Source organism: Saccopteryx bilineata, chromosome 6 (genome assembly GCF_036850765.1).
Source record: "Saccopteryx bilineata isolate mSacBil1 chromosome 6, mSacBil1_pri_phased_curated, whole genome shotgun sequence".
In the NCBI taxonomy this organism is placed as follows: Eukaryota; Metazoa; Chordata; class Mammalia; order Chiroptera; family Emballonuridae; genus Saccopteryx; species Saccopteryx bilineata.
Genome location: NC_089495.1, coordinates 135,025,329 through 135,041,509, shown reverse-complemented (window position 1 = coordinate 135,041,509; position 16,181 = coordinate 135,025,329). Strand labels below are relative to the sequence as shown.

General features: G+C 40.8%; 1 protein-coding gene across 11 annotated transcripts in view; it reads left to right on the top strand.

The window, feature by feature from the left end:
- Positions 1–16,181, top strand: part of MYT1L (myelin transcription factor 1 like) — a 398,804-nt gene that overhangs the window by 138,011 nt on the left and 244,612 nt on the right. For 10 of the 11 annotated variants that reach the window (XM_066237387.1, XM_066237391.1, XM_066237389.1 and 7 more), the window contains exon 3: positions 2,825–2,946. The exons of the other annotated variant lie outside the window; for it this stretch is intronic. The gene's annotated coding sequence lies outside the window, so the exon portion shown is untranslated. The remainder of the gene's footprint in view (positions 1–2,824; positions 2,947–16,181) is intronic. 11 annotated transcript variants of the gene reach the window in all.

Genomic DNA, 16,181 nt, shown 5'->3' with positions numbered 1-16,181 from the left:
TGGGGCAGGGAAGCCCTGTCAGCCCAAAGCCTCTGCCTGCTCCCCGAGAAGGACTTGCTTCTCGCAGTGCTTGGTGAGGATGTCTGGTTCCTTGCATCCAGTGTTGTAAGCCTGAGAAAGAGGCTTTGTTAAAACATGTGCCTCATTTTTTAACCAATCTCAAATAGAACCTTTTAGGGAGGAAACAATGGCAGGATACATCTCTGCTGCTGGGTAGCCCTGTAGTGGTGACTTGTATTGCCAAGAAGGCACACACGTGTGTCCTGTAAGCACAGCTCAGTTCACCAGAAGGTCTTGGTGACAGTAAGAAATCTCAGGAAACAGCGGGATCAGGGCTGGGCATGTCCACAACCCACTGTGCTGACATAGGCTGGGACAATCACAAGAAGCCTCCTGCTCTGGGCACTGGGGAAAGACAGGCCAGTGCCTCAGCAGTGGGGTCCTGGGAGAGCCACTGCTGGGCAGGAGGCATTTGTATAGCAGGTCCTAGTGTCACTTAGCTGGCAGTCAGAGCTGAGACTCCGACTGGCTGTAGAAACGAGTAGAGACCACCTGAGTGAGTGCACAAAGCCCAGAGCACACTTCCCATGCAGGTGGCTCACAGCCAGGAAGTCCCTCCGGTGCCCTCACTTGGGTGGAGGACTGTGGTGCTTTGGTTTTTTGCAGCTGAAGGAAGAACAGTACAGTACTTTACATTTTTAGCAGAGCCCTGTTACTATCAGAAACCTGCACTTCGGGTTCAGGGATTCAAAACTGTCCATACTGGTACTGGCTAATCTAGAAATAACGTATACCTATAGCTGTTCATATACTTAAACCGTTATGTTATGATTTCAGAATCAATACTGCCAAGTGTTAATAGGTAACCTCCTTAGTAGAGTCTGATGGAGTGAGCAGGCATAGATTTCAGAAGTATGAAGTAGTGGAGGCCAGGTAGCAGGAAATATAGTCAAATACACTCTCACCTTCACGAGCCCTGACTGTCCAGACATGGCGTACCCGCGTGGCCCTCACTCCATCATCTTGTGAGGACCAGGGCTCTGAATTCTGAGGTCTAGTGAGCAAAATCAAGGCTGAGGGTGTAGAAGGTAGTGCCCTGCATACCAGCTCATTTCGGAATCTGGATGGTGTGCAGGATGTGTCTGATAGGAGACTGGGCATTTGCCTTTGTCATGCAAAAGTTAAATTTACAAATCCTACTATATATAGAACAGCTAGTGAGAAGAATTCCTTGCTGACATTGTGTGCGTACATATTCTGTGCATGTGTTTGTACACCAGTATGTTTGTGTGTTTTGAGTCCTGGTAGACACAAAACATACTTTTTGTCAAAAATTTTCAAGTATAGATGGCTGTATTTGCTATAAATAAAATCACAAATCACAACTTGTATTAAAAGCTTAATATATTTTAAAATCTTATAAAATATCGCTAAATTAATGATTCTAGACATTGACACGAAACAAATATATTAATTCTCATTGTTTTTCTTATTTTATTTAGAAATTAAATTTAATGTACTCTCGATCAACAAGAGTACATAGGTTTCAAATGAACATCTCTATAGCATTTGAACTATTAATGGTGTTGTGTGCTCATGAGCCAAAGTCAAATCATTTTCCATCACTGTGTATTTGTCCCTCCTTACTCCCCTCCTCATCCCCTCCCCCGGTCATTCTGTTTTTCAATCTTGATTTTTCAGGGTAACTTAAAAACCTTTCTAGGTCCATGTGCATATTTCTGAATTATTCTGTTCTTAGTGTGTTTGTTTTGGTAAATCTTTAATAGGGAAAATAATAAAATTTGTTATGGTTGAATCTTATAGGCTTTCTGTGTATTTCATAGGAAATTGTGTGTTATCTTATTTCAAATCCTCCTTTCTAAGCACCCTGAATATGATCTTTATGGCGAGGTGGCATGCAAGAAGTGGAGTACGGTGTCTTTTAGAGGATTTATGGTAATGCTGCAGAATGTAGCTGATCACGAACAGCATGGAGAGCCCTCGGGGTCCTTCATTTGCCTGACACACTTCACTGCTGCCCATTAACACTTCGGCTGCTGTTGCCATAGACTCCCTTTAATGAGCGTCTCTGAGTTCGGAGATTTGCACCAGAAACAATAGCTTCACCGACTGAGGCACCTCCTCCTTCCACTCTCTGATCTTCCAGTTCATCTTTCCTTTATAAAGCAAATATATCCTCTCTTAGGTGGTGTAGTTTGAAATAATCTGGTTATTTTCTTTTCCAGTTAGAACCCTTGGTAGTTCCTAACATTGATGCTCTATTGAAGAGAACCTTGACAGAAAGTTAATAAATAAATTGCAGTTTGCATTAAGGAAGAAGTCTTTTGTTGTTCTACTGAAATAAAATGGAGCTGACATTTGGAACCATCCTTGTAATCTCTAGATTATATTCTGTTATGAATGAAACCACATTATTTCCAAGAAATAATTACACATCTAAAATACTTCTCATTATTAAATTGTTTTTAGCTGCATCAAAGTGTTAAAGAAGACAATGATATTACAAATGACCTGGAATGGGTCTATCTAAATATTAAGTGCATTTACTTTGAGCTTCAGTCCAAGACATATATTTATAACTGTTAAATATCTTGGATTTCAAAGTAAATTAAATGTTTAGAAGTGTGTCTACTTGTCTATTGTGGCCTTTCATGTCAGTGTTTCTGAGTAAAATCATTGACATCGTTCTACTGTGCCTGTCTGGACACGTGGCTCTTGCTATAAGTGTAACAGCACAAAGGAGAGAGTTCTCATCGCTCCTCCTATCTCCAGGTAGTTATTGTGTTGTTGTTTTGTCCTTTAGAAAATGAACCGGAAGGAGAATTGGTGAAGTCACATCCAGTAGGCATCTCTGGACTCCCCGCTCTGACCAACTGAGGCAGCCAAGTCTGACGCAAAGAGCACTCGCCGGGCAGCTGCGTCCAGGTACCTGCCCCCAGCCCTCTAGGGACTGTGCACAAAGTCCCCTCCCTGGGCCACCTCCCTCCTCAGCTCCCTGCTGTTTCCTGGCTTATGGGCAGGAGTTAAGAGCTGTTGTGCATCTTCTCCAGACAGTTCACGCGAAAAGAGCCACTTGCAGTTAAATGATGTGCATTTGCTCCTGAAGGTCCACAGAGCAGGAGACGCACCTCCTCTGCGCCCTATGAGGGTGCTGGGATTGCCAGTGGGGAGCCAGTGCTGGCCTGGCCTCCACTGGGTGTGTTTCATGTGGCATAACTGAAAACAAAGTGGTCAGTCAAGTCAGTGTCTTCATTCAGGTCTGCTAGTTCTGGTCTGGAGTCTGAGGAGGTGTTGGCACAGGCAGCACATTCTTTAGGGAATCCTGTAGGCTGGAGGTCAACACAATTGCCATGTGACTGAACTCCCTCTGCAAAGTCTCAGCTTCTGAGTGTGGCAGGTGCCTAGCTTGAGAAGCTCTGTACTAATCTCATGCCCACCTGTGGGAGTCCGTTTCACACAGGTGACTTTGCTGGTGGAATGGTCGTTTCCCATGATGCTCCAGGAGGAAAGCCCCAGCATCCTTTTAAGGCTCACTGTGCAATTGTAATTCATCTGACTGCCGACTTCCCCATTTGCCTGTCTGACACTGGAACTGCTTGCTGCCACATGGAAACTAGAGGCCAGTTTGTCTTCCACACGCTGCAGCCTTGTGGGGAGGCAGGCTTACAGAGCTAGTGAACTGCGTACTAGAGGCCGGGTTTGTCTTCCACACGCTGCAGCCTTGTGGGGAGGCAGGCTTCCAGAGCTTGTGAACTGCGTACTAGGGCACCGTTCTGAGTGTCTTCTCATCTGTGCCCTGTTCACTTTCTCTGAAGAAATTCACTGCACTTGTCATTTCATTGCCATTTCCCTACAGTTAAAACAATAAAACCTATTCATGTTGCATGTTAAACTCATTCTTGAGTTTACTGTCAGCAAAGTTTCTGAATTTATAGGTGTTTCATGCACATAGGCTGTCTTGTTCTGTCTAATCTCATTTACTTTTAGTCATAACTTAAAGGATGTGCAGTAGAACATTATAAAAATTTAATCTTTAAAGATGGATTTGTTGAATTGACATTTCTGACATGGAGTTCACATTTAAATGGTTATCAATATAGTTTACTATAAAGCATTCAAGTACTAATTTCACCATGAATTAAATAAAGCAAAATGAAACAATAAGCTAGTTTTCAAAGAAAAACCCATGTTTATACTTGACAGATGGGGTCTAAAATAGGCTCCTTAGTTAAGGGATCACATTTGGTTTTCAGGGTGGACCAACAAGTTGAACTTGTTCAGAGAATTGAAGAGATTCCAAGGTTTCAGCAGCACTAATGTCCTGTTTTGCACTCTTGACCACAGCCTGTTCACACCTGACCACAGTGTGTCTGTCTCAAGCACCCCAAGTGGGCCCTGACAGGGGCAGACTCGCCTGCATGTGGGATGAGCTTGGCAGTCCCTGAGAGCCCAAACAGCAAGAAGTCCCCAGGCTTCCAGGCCTGTTGGAGGGCCGTCGGACAGCGAGTGCACAACCGTCTGTGCGTGGTCCATTCGTGGAGTGTGGCACGTGTGCCACTCCCCTCAGTCTCCACTCAGGGCCAGGTGTCACTCAGGTGTCAAGCTTTGTGATGGCAGATGTGACGGTCAGCATGAGGTAGCTGCATGGGCACAACCAAAGTGACTTTTGTACTCTGTGACTTCTGGGTACTTTTTATTCATGCTTTAAAGGTTGCCGTTTGGCCCTCAGAAATAATCAATATTTATTTGCTGTAATAAATACTCGAGTCTGTGGATGATGAAATAAAGCAATGAATTGAAAGAAACAGATTAGCATTCCAGAAAGGGAATACTAACGTGTCATAACAATGGCTTCTGGGAACAGATAGAAATCTTCACGTGATCATCAACAAAAGGAAACTGTGCACATCAACATTGTTGCACAGCCAGGTGAGGGTAGGCAGACTCCTGCGAAGGGCCAGCTGGTAGGGAGTTAGGGCATGGTCGCCCAGGCTCTCTGAGCAGCTTCCCTACTGCCAGGGCTGTGGGAGCAGCCACAGCCCACAGGGACGAGTGGGTGTGGCCGCATGTCAGCAGGCGGGCTTGGTCCTCAGGCTGGGGTGCCAACCAGGGGCCGATATCTAAATTAACAGTTTCTAAATAACCACAGTTGTTTTTGGAAAACAGAATATAACTCTTACTCTCCAAGTTTTATTTTTTGCACACTCACACAACAGACTCAAAACTCATTGTCCACAGGAATATTGCTCCACAGACCAGCACTTTGCTGCCGTGTGAGCTGCATAGCCGGGTGAGCTGAGACAGAAGGTGCACAGAGCCTATCAGAAGGCTGAAGAGAATAAGTCTGTTCAATCTGTGAAGTCGGATGGCACCCAGGAAACTCGTTATATTTAAAGAGGAGATAATTGTCTAGTATTTTCATGCCTATTTCAACCTGTTTGCCAGGAACTATCCTAAAGCTGTCCTGAAAATTGTTTATAGAACATAAAAAATCTAATTAAAACCATTATCCAGGGTTAGGATCCTACTTGGACTCACAGGGAGTTCTATGTGTCAAACCCCCAAACCAAAAGAAGATGTAACCCACAGAATGACCAGTGATGCCAGCTAGCACCAGGAGCCAGTGCCGTGGCAGGACGTGGGCTATGCTACAGGGCAGCTCTGTGCAGCCTGGTGAATGAAGCATGTCCTGTCTGGCTTGGCAGGTGCTCTCCAACTCCAAAACAAAAAGATGGGGGACGCAGGGCTAAAGCAGTAGATCATACATCAGAAGAGTGAAAAAAGGGGGTTATTCTCGGAAAAAGACTTCAATGATGCCATAGGTTAGTTTCTAAAAGGCTATTTTATGAATGCTTCAAACTTTTTCTCTTACTTGGGATTTGAATTAGTAACATAAATCTTTTTGTCAAAATGCAGAACATAGATTGCCATTTTCCACTGAAATGAATTGCTAGCATGAATGCATTTTAAAAGCAGCATTTTGATGATGAACAAATTATCTCTAATAGATCAGAACAGGAGAAAATGAGCAAAAGAAGAATGGTAGAAACACAATCCACAGACGCCTGCTCCTGCCATGTTGCCCTGAGCAGTGAAGAAAAGTGTGCTAGCCCCACAAGTAGTTTCATGTTAAGTAGAAATTTGGGTAAAAAGTAGGAGGCAATCAGACCAGGGGGGAAAAAATCCTAAATAATTCTAGCATACCATCTCTGCAACTTTGGAGAAGTTATTTAACTCCTTGAGTCTGAACCTGTTTCTTCATCAGTTAAATGGACCTCATAATTTCTTCTTAGTCGGATTATTTTAAGGGTTAAATGAGTATAAAGTACATAGGAAATAAACTTAGTTCTTGAAACAGAGAAGGACATTTAGGACGTCGAGCAGCTGTGTTGTATTTGAAATGAGCAGTGGGCTGCCTGTGTGTTAGAAGCACCCGGGTCCCTTCCAGATCACAGTGGCCTGATCAGGGCAGCACTGGCAGGACCCCATGGTTCTCAGGCCCATGGTGGGTGGCCTCCCTGCTTCCTTGGAAGAAGAAGCTCTTGGAAAAGGGAGAGTTGCTGGCAGGCAATCTCCATGAACAGTCCAGAAATACCACTTCTGGACTTGAGCTGGAGCGTCCAGGGCCCTTCCTTCTCACCTCTGCCTCTTTATGCAAAGCTATCCAGGGTCAGCTCAGCCCAAAAGGCTCAGGGCTCCTCGTGATGACAGAAACAACATCTTCTTCGTACTCCCAGTTGCCCGCACAGTGCTGGCTGTTCGTGCCGGGCAGGGGATGTAAGCCGTCAGTGAATGAGGGGACGGCCGTGCCCCAGGAAGGCCTGTTCTGCTCTGTCTCTGATGCACAGGAGCTCATTTGGGATGACCTCGCGTGAAGGCATGCACAAAACTTTCTGGACTGTTTCCAACATTGCTATAATGAAACCACATGCATATGTGGATGCATCTATGTTGTATATATTCAAAGATGGGGGGGGGTCACAGGTGGTAGGAAGATTTATCTCTCACTTTATGCCATAATTTTTTATTTATTTTCCTGGTGAGTACGCATATTAATATTTCAAATAAAATCCAGTGTATTTGCTCCTACATGCCATCATCCATCTTTTTAATCAAACTCCCTCTTACCTGAGTCTTTATGAACTTCCATCTTGGCTCTCTGCAAGACTACGGACTCAAAGCCCACTGAGTTGAGGTCATCTGTTTCTAACAGATGCAAGTGAAGGAAGGGTGATATAAATGAACTTATATCTAAAAGGAATAAATGCCTATTTTAAAATAAAATGTATTGAATAATTTATTGCAAATGTCATTCATACACTTAAATGTGTAATTTAATGCATTTATGTAACATATTTTTGAAACTATTACATGCCAGACATAGATACAAGTATGGAATTCTAGAATTCTGCCTTAAAGCTGTTCCTGTTTAAGCATTTAATTGAGGGTGAGAATGGGAGGATGCATATACCAATAAAAAAGAAGGTAGCCATGCACTGTGAAGAGAGCTATGAAAGTGGCATATGTAAAGCAGCCCCTGGCAATAAAAAAGAAGATAGCCATGCACTGTGAAAGAGCTATGAAAGTGGCATGTGTAAAGCAGCCCCTGGCCGGGAGAAAGTTTGCGTTCCTGGAGAAGGCATGTGAGGTCCTGGAAAGGTAATGCCTGGGTTGCACTCCAAGGGCACCTGTGCATTTTTCGGACAGGGGTGATCTTTCCAGCATCTGAAAGGACCCAGGGGTTTGAGAATGGGAGCAAGAGAGGGTGTGGGGCCCATGAGTTCAGGTCAGTTCTGTAGACTGTGAGGGACCAGACCACAGGTAAGTGAGAGCAAGGAGGAGACAGGAGCTGACCCTCCCTTGAAGACAGTATGAGGGATGAATTAGAGGGGCAAGGTCTGGCACTGAGGGAAGAGTTGGGCCATCAGGTGCTCAGTGGGGCCAGGTTGTGTGCGATAAGGAAGAGGAAGGTGGCTTGGGCGCTATGAAGCATGGTATGCAAATCATGGTGAGACGTGGGCTTCCGACCACCACCAGGTAGGGGAATTGTAAAGCCCTTAACAGCACAGCCTTGAAAGCAGGAAGAAGTTGCACAGGCCATCTTGCAGCCTCAGTTTCCCCATCTGTGCAATAGGAGGTTGTTTTCTACTGTATGGTGCTGGTGAGGAAGGCATGAAATAATACAACATGTAGCGCTCAGTGACAAGCTCCTTCAGTTACAGCTGTCATCGTTGTTATTCACAAAGGACCAAGACACATCGCTGTGCTGTGAAGGAGCAAGGCATACATAAGCCGCTCTGCCTCTGTGTCATGCTTCCTGCCACCCAGATCAGAGCACCTCCACTCACCACGCAGCTGTGTAAAAACAGAGACACCATCTAGGAACTGATGTAGAAAGCTTCCAAGCATATTTTGTTAAAGAAAAGAGCAAGATGCAGAAGAGGAGCAGAAATACAAACACACATCCATTTGCCTGCATTTACATAAAATTTCTAAAAGGATAGACAAGAAGCTGGTAGAAATGTATACGTGTGTGGTAACCCTACAGAAACAGGTAGGATGGAGGGGGAGTTTTCATTGTTTCTTCTCATTTAGAGATTCAGTTTTTTACTTATTTTTGAACCATGCAAATGCAAAGGAAGGAGAGAAGGAATTAGGGAAGGAAACGGCAAGGAGGGAGGAAGTGAGAAAAAGAAGGGAGACGAAACCCCACCAGACTCCCGAGTTGACAGTGTATGCTTACTGGACACAGAGGCCTTGTAATCACTTCAATCCACAGCTCTTAGGATATTTTATGCAAGTGCTTCTCTTTAATTTAAATATTATTTTACAACGTGTAAAATAAACAATATGATTGCTTATTCAATAAGAGTTATAATTTAAAAGCCAAAGTTTCAAATTTATTAAAAGAAATTACTTTTTTTTTAATAATTTTATTTTTAATGGAGCGACATTAATAAATCAGGATACATATATTCAAAGATAACAACTCCAGGTTATCTTGTCGTTCACTTATGTTGCATACCCATCACCCAAAGTCAGATTGTCCTCTGTCACCTTCTATCTAGTTTTCTTTGTGCCCCTCACCCTGCCCTTTTCCCTCTCCCTCTCCCTCACCCCCCTCCCCCCGTAACCACCACACTCTTATCAATGTCTCTTAGTTTCACTTTTAAGTCCCACCTACGTATGGAATAATGCAGTTCCTGTTTTTTTCTGATTTACTTATTTCACTTCGTATAATGTTATCAAGATCCCACCATTTTGCTGTAAATGATCCGATGTCATCATTTCTTATGGCTGAGTAGTATTCCATAGTGCATATGTGCCACATCTTCTTTATCCAGTCATCTATTGATGGGCTTTTTGGTTGTTTCCATGTCCTGGCCACTGTGAACAATGCTGCAATGAACATGGGGCTGCATGTGTCTTTACATATCAATGTTTCTGAGTTTTGGGAGTATATACCCAGTAGAGGGATTGCTGGGTCATAAGGTAGTTCTATTTTCAGTTTTTTGAGGAACCACCATACTTTCTTCCATAATGGATGTACTACTTTACATTCCCACCAACAGTGTATGAGGGTTCCTTTTTCTTCACAGCCTCTCCAACATTTGTTATTACCTGTCTTGTTAATAATAGCTAATCTAACAGGTGTGAGGTGGTATCTCATTGCAGTTTTGATTTGCATTTCTCTAATAACTAATGAAGATGAGCATCTTTTTATATATCTGTTGGCCATTTGTATTTCTTCCTTGGAGAAGTGTCTGTTCATGTCCTCTTCCCATTTTTTTATTGGATTGTTTGTTTGTTTGTTTGTTGTTGAGTTTTATGAGTTCTTTGTATATTTTGGATATTAGGCCCTTATCTGAGCTGTTGTTTGAAAATATCATTTCCCATTTAGTTGACCGTCTGTTTATTTTGTTATCAGTTTCTCTTGCTGAGCAAAAACTTCTTAGTCTGATGTAGTCCCATTTATTAATTTTTGCCTTCACTTCTCTTGCCATTGGAGTCAAATTCATAAAATGCTCTTTAAAACCCAGGTCCATGAATTCAGTACCTATGTCTTCTTCTATGCACTTAATTGTATCAGGTTTTATGTTTAGATCTTTGATCCATTTTGAGTTAATTTTAGTACAGGGGGACAGACTGTAGTCCAGTTTCATTCTTTTGCATGTGGCATTCCAGTTTTCCCAGCACCATTTATTGAAGAGGCTTTCTTTTCTCCACTGTGTGTTCTTGGCCCCTTTATCAAAAATTATTTGACTATATATATGTGGTTTTATTTCTGGACTTTCTATTCTGTTCCATTGGTCTGAGTGTCTATTTTTCTGCCAATACCATGCTGTTTTGATTGTCCTGGCCCTATAATATAGTTTGAAGTCAGGTATTGTAATGCCCCCAGCTTCATTCTTTTTCTTTAGGATTGCTTTGGCTATTTGGGGATTTTTATAGTTCCATATAAATCTGATGATTTTTTGCTTCATTTCTTTAAAAAATGTCATTGGAATTTTGATGGGAATTGCATTAAATTAGTATATTGCTTTGGGTAATATGGCCATCTTGATTATATTTATTCTTCCTAACCAAGAACAAGGTATATTCTTCCATCTCATTATATCTTTTTTGATTTCCCTTAACAATGGTTTATAGTTTTCATTATATAAGTCCTTTACATTCTTTGTTATGTTTATTCCTAAGTATTTTATTTTTTTTGTTGCAATCGTGAAGGGGATTATTCTTTTGAGTTCCTTCTCAGTTGTTTCATTGTTGGCATATAGAAAGGCTATTGACTTCTGTATGTTAATTTTGTATCCTGCGACCTTACTGTATTGGCTTATTGTTTCTAGTAGTCTTTTTGTAGATTCTTTGGGGTTTTCGATGTATAGGATCATATCATCTGCAAAAAGTGATACCTTTACTTCTTCTTTTCTGATATGGATGCCTTTTATTTCTTTGTCTTGTCTGATTGCTCTGGCTAGAACCTCTAGTACCACATTAAATAAGAGTGGAGAGAGTGGACAACCCTGTCTTGTTCCTGATTTAAGGGGGAAAGCCTTCAGTTTAGTGCCATTTAATATGATGTTAGCTGATGGTTTATCATATATGGCCTTTATCATGTTGAGATATTTTTCTTCTATACCCATTTTGTTGAGAGTCTTAAACATAAAATTGTGTTGTATTTTATCGAAAGCCTTTTCTGCATCTATTGATAAGATCATGTGGTTTTTGTTCTTTGTTCTTTGTTTTGTTGATATGGTGTATATTACGTTAACCGTTTTACGTACGTTGAACCATCCTTGAGATTTTGGGATGAATCCCACTTGATCATGATATATTATTTTTTTAATATGTTGTTGTATTCGATTTGCTAGTATTTTGTTTAGTATTTTAGCATCTGTATTCATTAGAGATATTGGTCTGTAGTTTTCTTTTTTTGTGCAGTCCTTGACTGGTTTTGGTATGAGGGTTATGTTGGCCTCATAAAATGTGTTTGGAAGTATTGCTTCTTCTTCAATTTTTTGGAAGACTTTGAGTAGAATAGGAACCAAGTCTTCTTTGAATGTTTGATAAAATTCGCTGGTATAGCCATCAGGGCCTGGAATTGTATTTTTGGGGAGGTTTTTAATGTTTTTTTCTATTTCTTCTCTACCAATAGGTCTGTTTAGGCTTTCTGCTTCTTCTTGACTCAGTCTAGGAAGGTTGTATTGTTCTAGGAATTGATCCATTTCTTCTAGGTTGTTGAATTTAGTGGCATAAAGTTTTTCATAGTATTCTACAATAATTCTTTGCATATCTACTGTGTCTGTGGTGATTTCTCCTCTTTCATTTTGGATTTTGTTTATATGAGTTCTTTCTCTTTTTTCCTTGGTAAGTCTTGCCAAGGGTTTGTCAATTTTGTTGATCTTTTCAAAGAACCAGCTCCTTGTTCTATTAATTTTTTCTATAGTTTTTCTGTTCTCTATTTCATTTATTTCTGCTCTGATTTTTATTATCTCCTTTCTTTGACTGGTTTTGGGTTGTCTTTGTTCTTCTTTTTCTAGTTCCTTAAGGTGTGTAGTGAAGTGGTTCACTTGGGCTCTCTCTTGTTTGTTCATATATGCCTGAAGTGATATGAACTTCCCTCTTATCACTGCTTTTGCTGCATCCCATAGATTCTGATATGTCATATTGTCATTTTCATTTGTCTGTATATATCTTTTGATGTCTGCACTTATTTCTTCTTTGACCCATTCATTTTTTAAAAGTATGTTGTTTAGTTTCCACATTTTTGTGGGATTTTTTCCCTCTTTTTGCAGTTGAATTCTAGTTTCAAGGCTTTATGATCAGAAAATATGCTTGGTACAACTTCGATTTTTCTGAATTTGCTGATGTTGTTTTTGTGGCCCAACATATGGTCAATTCTTGAGAATGATCCATGTACACTGGAGAAAAATGTATACTCAGTTACTTTGGGATGAAATGTCCTGTAGATGTCTATCATACCAGGTTCTCTAGTGTTTTGTTTAAGGCCACTATATCTTTGTTGATTCTCTGTTTGGATGACTGATCTAGAGCCGTCAGAGGTGTATTGAGGTCTCCAGGTATGATTGTATTTTTGTCAGTTTTTGTTTTAAGGTCAATAAGTAGCCGTCTTATATATTTTGGTGCTCTTTGGTTTGGTGCATATATATTAAGAATTGTTATGTCTTCTTGATTCAGTGTCCCCTTAGCCATTATGAAATGGCCATTTTTGTCTCTGAGTTCTTTTGCTGTCTTGTAGTCAGCATTATCCGATATGAGTATTGCTACACCTGCTTTTTTTTGGATGTTATTTGCTTGGAGTATTGTTTTCCAGCCTTTCACTTTGAATTTGTTTTTATCCTTGTTACTTAGATGAGTTTCCTGTAGGCAGCATACAGTTGGATTTTCTTTTTTAATCCATTCTGCTACTCTGTGCCTTTTTATTGGTGAGTTTAATTCGTTTACATTTAGTGTAATTATTGACACTTGTGAGTTCCCTATTGCCATTTTATACATTACTTTCTGTTAGTTTTGTGTCTTGTTTGATCCTTCTCTTTCGTTTTTCTATCTTTTGTTTTTATTTGGTTGTATTCCATACATCTTTCCTCTGTTGCTATCTTTTTTATCTCATGTGCTTCTGTGGTGGTTTTTTCAATGGTGGTTACCTTTAAGTAATGAAAAGCGTTACTACCCTGTTCATTGTAGCACACTATTTTGTGAGTACTTTTGCACTGCATCGTCCTTTGCTACTGTTAATCTCCATCCTCTCCCCCCCTTTCTTTTTGTTGTTGTCACAGTTTAAATTTGGTTTTATTGTGTTCTTCTTGGAGCTTTTACTTGTGGCTTTGTTTTTTTTTTTTTTGTTCTTTGTATCTGATTGGAGAACCCCCTTTAGTAATTCCTGGAGTGGGGGTTTTTTGATGATAAATTCCCTCATCTTTTCTGTATCTGTGAATGTTTTTATTTCTCCTTCATATTTAAAGGATAGCTTTGATGGGTATAATATTCATGGCTGGAAGTTCCTCTCTTTCAGGACTTAAATATTGGGGTCCACTCTCTTCTAGCTTGTAGAGTTTCTGCTGAGAAATAGGATGATAATCTAATGGGCCTTCCTTTATATGTTTTATTCTTCTTTTCCCTGGCTGCCTTGAGAATTTTTTCTTTGCCGTTGGTTTGTGCCAATTTCATTATGATATGCCTTGGAGTAGGTTTGTTGGGGTTAAGAAAACTTGGAGTTCTGTTTGCTTCTTGAATTTGAGGCTTTAGTTCTTTCCACAGGCTTGGGAAGTTCTCATCTATTATTTGTTTGAGTATGTTCTCCATTCCATTTTCTCTCTCTTCTCCCTCTGATATACCTATTATTCTTATGTTTTTCTTTTTGATGGTGTCAGATCATTCTTGTAGGGCTATCTCATTTTTTTTAATTTTTGAATCTCTTTCTTCTTCTCTCGGTTGTGCCTCAAGTTGCTTGTCTTCTATTTCACTAATCCTCTCTTCTATCTGGCCTGTTCTATTAGCTAAGCTTGTTACCTCATTTTTCAGCTTGTGAATTGAGTTTTTCATCTCTGTTTGATTTGTTTTTATAGTTTCAATTTCCTTGGACATATATTCTTTGTGTTCATTGAGTTGTTTTCTGAGCTCCCTAAATTGCCTTTCTGTGTTTTCTTGTATATCTCGGAGGATTTTTAGGATTTCTATCTCAAATTCTCTGTCATTTAGCTCCAAGGTTTCCAATATATTAAATTTTTTCTCCATAGATTTTTCCTCATCTAGCTGTGTTACCTCTCTTTCTTTTGTATCCATGATATTCGATTTTCTCTTCCTTAATGGCAACTGAGGGTGGTTTTATTGATAGTATTAATGATATTTAATAAAGAATAAAAAGTTAAAAAAATAAAAAAAAATCAAAGAGTTTTTTTAAAGAATTAATAATTAAATAAAAAAAAATAAAATTAAATTAAAATTAAAAAAAGGAAATTATTCCCCCCCCCCTCCTTTTTTCCTCTCCTCTCCTCTTCCCGCTTTCTTGAGAAAATCTTGTGGTGAACTGTGAATTATATTGTACTAAATAGAACAAACAATGCCTGTAATGGAGGGCCTGAATTGGGGAAAAGTAATAAAGGGGTAAAAAAAAAAGAAAAATAAAAAAAAGAAAAAAAAAGGGCGTATGGACCCACAAAAAGATAATAAGAAAAAAAATTGGATCAAGAATAAAATGATTTGCTTTTAGGTGTCAGTTGACTAAGAGTTATGATGAGAGGAATAAGAGGGAAACAGGAAAATGGGGGGACAATTTAAAAAATTACTATTGTATTTAGTGGAAAAAGAAGTAGATAAAATGGAGAGCCAGGGATGGGAGCACTGCTAGTGTGTTAAAAAGGTGAAGTAAAAACCCCCAAAATGCCACAAACATAAGTTTGAGTCCCAGATAAGATATTGTTTGTTATTGAGGTTTGAATGAGAGGAGACATAAAGGAGAAAGGAAAAAACTAATATAAAGGGAGAAAAGAAAGAGAGATAGAGAAAAAAAGAGGGAACCACTAAAAGAAGAAAAAAGAAAAAAGAGGAGAGAGAGACAGAGAGTTAAGGGTTTTAGAGTGCAACCCCCATAGAGAGAAAGGAAGAGGAAAGAAAAGATAATGGGAGATGTAACACTTATGGGTAGTGTAGTTCAAGGAGAGGTAAGAGCAAGACCGGCAGAGAGTTAAATGACCAAATTGGAGGACGAATAAAAAATATCAAGAATGAAGATAAGAGAAACAAACAAATATAATAAAATGGGATAGGCTATAAAGTCTGCGTATTATTCTTGATTTTGAGAGGTTATCTTCTTGCTTTTTCTTTTCTCTCCCTCTTCCTGGTCGGTGACTGTACCTCAGGTTCTGCCCCTTTGGCACGCTCAGGTAGAGGTTTGCAGTTGATAAGTCTCTATGGCAATGTCATGTATTGTGCTTCAGTCTTGTTGGCAGTCGAGGCTCATTAGCATTTATAGGCTCTGCCAGTGAGAGAGTCCGTGTTCCTGGAGCCTTTCTCCTAGTCTTTCCTTCCTCAATTAGTAGCCTGATAATCCAGCTATGGGGTTGCTGCTGCCTCTGCCTGGATAGTAAGAGGCTCAAAGAGCTGGCAACTCCCCACTCTATTCCCACTCAGCACAGGGCTCTGGGTAAGGCTCAGTCAGAGCTGCTAGCATAATCAGGCGGGGCTTCCGCCCACTCAAAGACCTCTGGCTCTGCCACTCTGTGGAATAACACGAGCACGCACTGTCGAGGCACTTGGAGGAATCTCTTGCCCACTATCTGCGTGCACAGATCAGGATATCAGGCCAGCAGTCTCACACTCTGAGTGAAACCCCCACCCGCACGGAAAAGTTCCAGCGTTGGAATTGGCTCTCGCTCCATCCATGGGCGTGGCTTTTTCAAAGTGCTGGGGCAGCCCGAGTTTTTGCTTTTTGGCCCACACAAAGGCCCCTGACTCTGCCCCTCTGTGGGATAACATGGGTGGGCACTGCCGAGGCACTCAGAGGAATCTCTCGCTCACTATCTGCGCGCGCAGACCAGGATATCAGGCCAGCAGTCTCACCTGAGTGATACCCCCACCCGCACGGAAAAGTTCCGGCGTTGAAATTGGCTCTCGCTCCATCCCCGTGCGCGGCTTTCTCA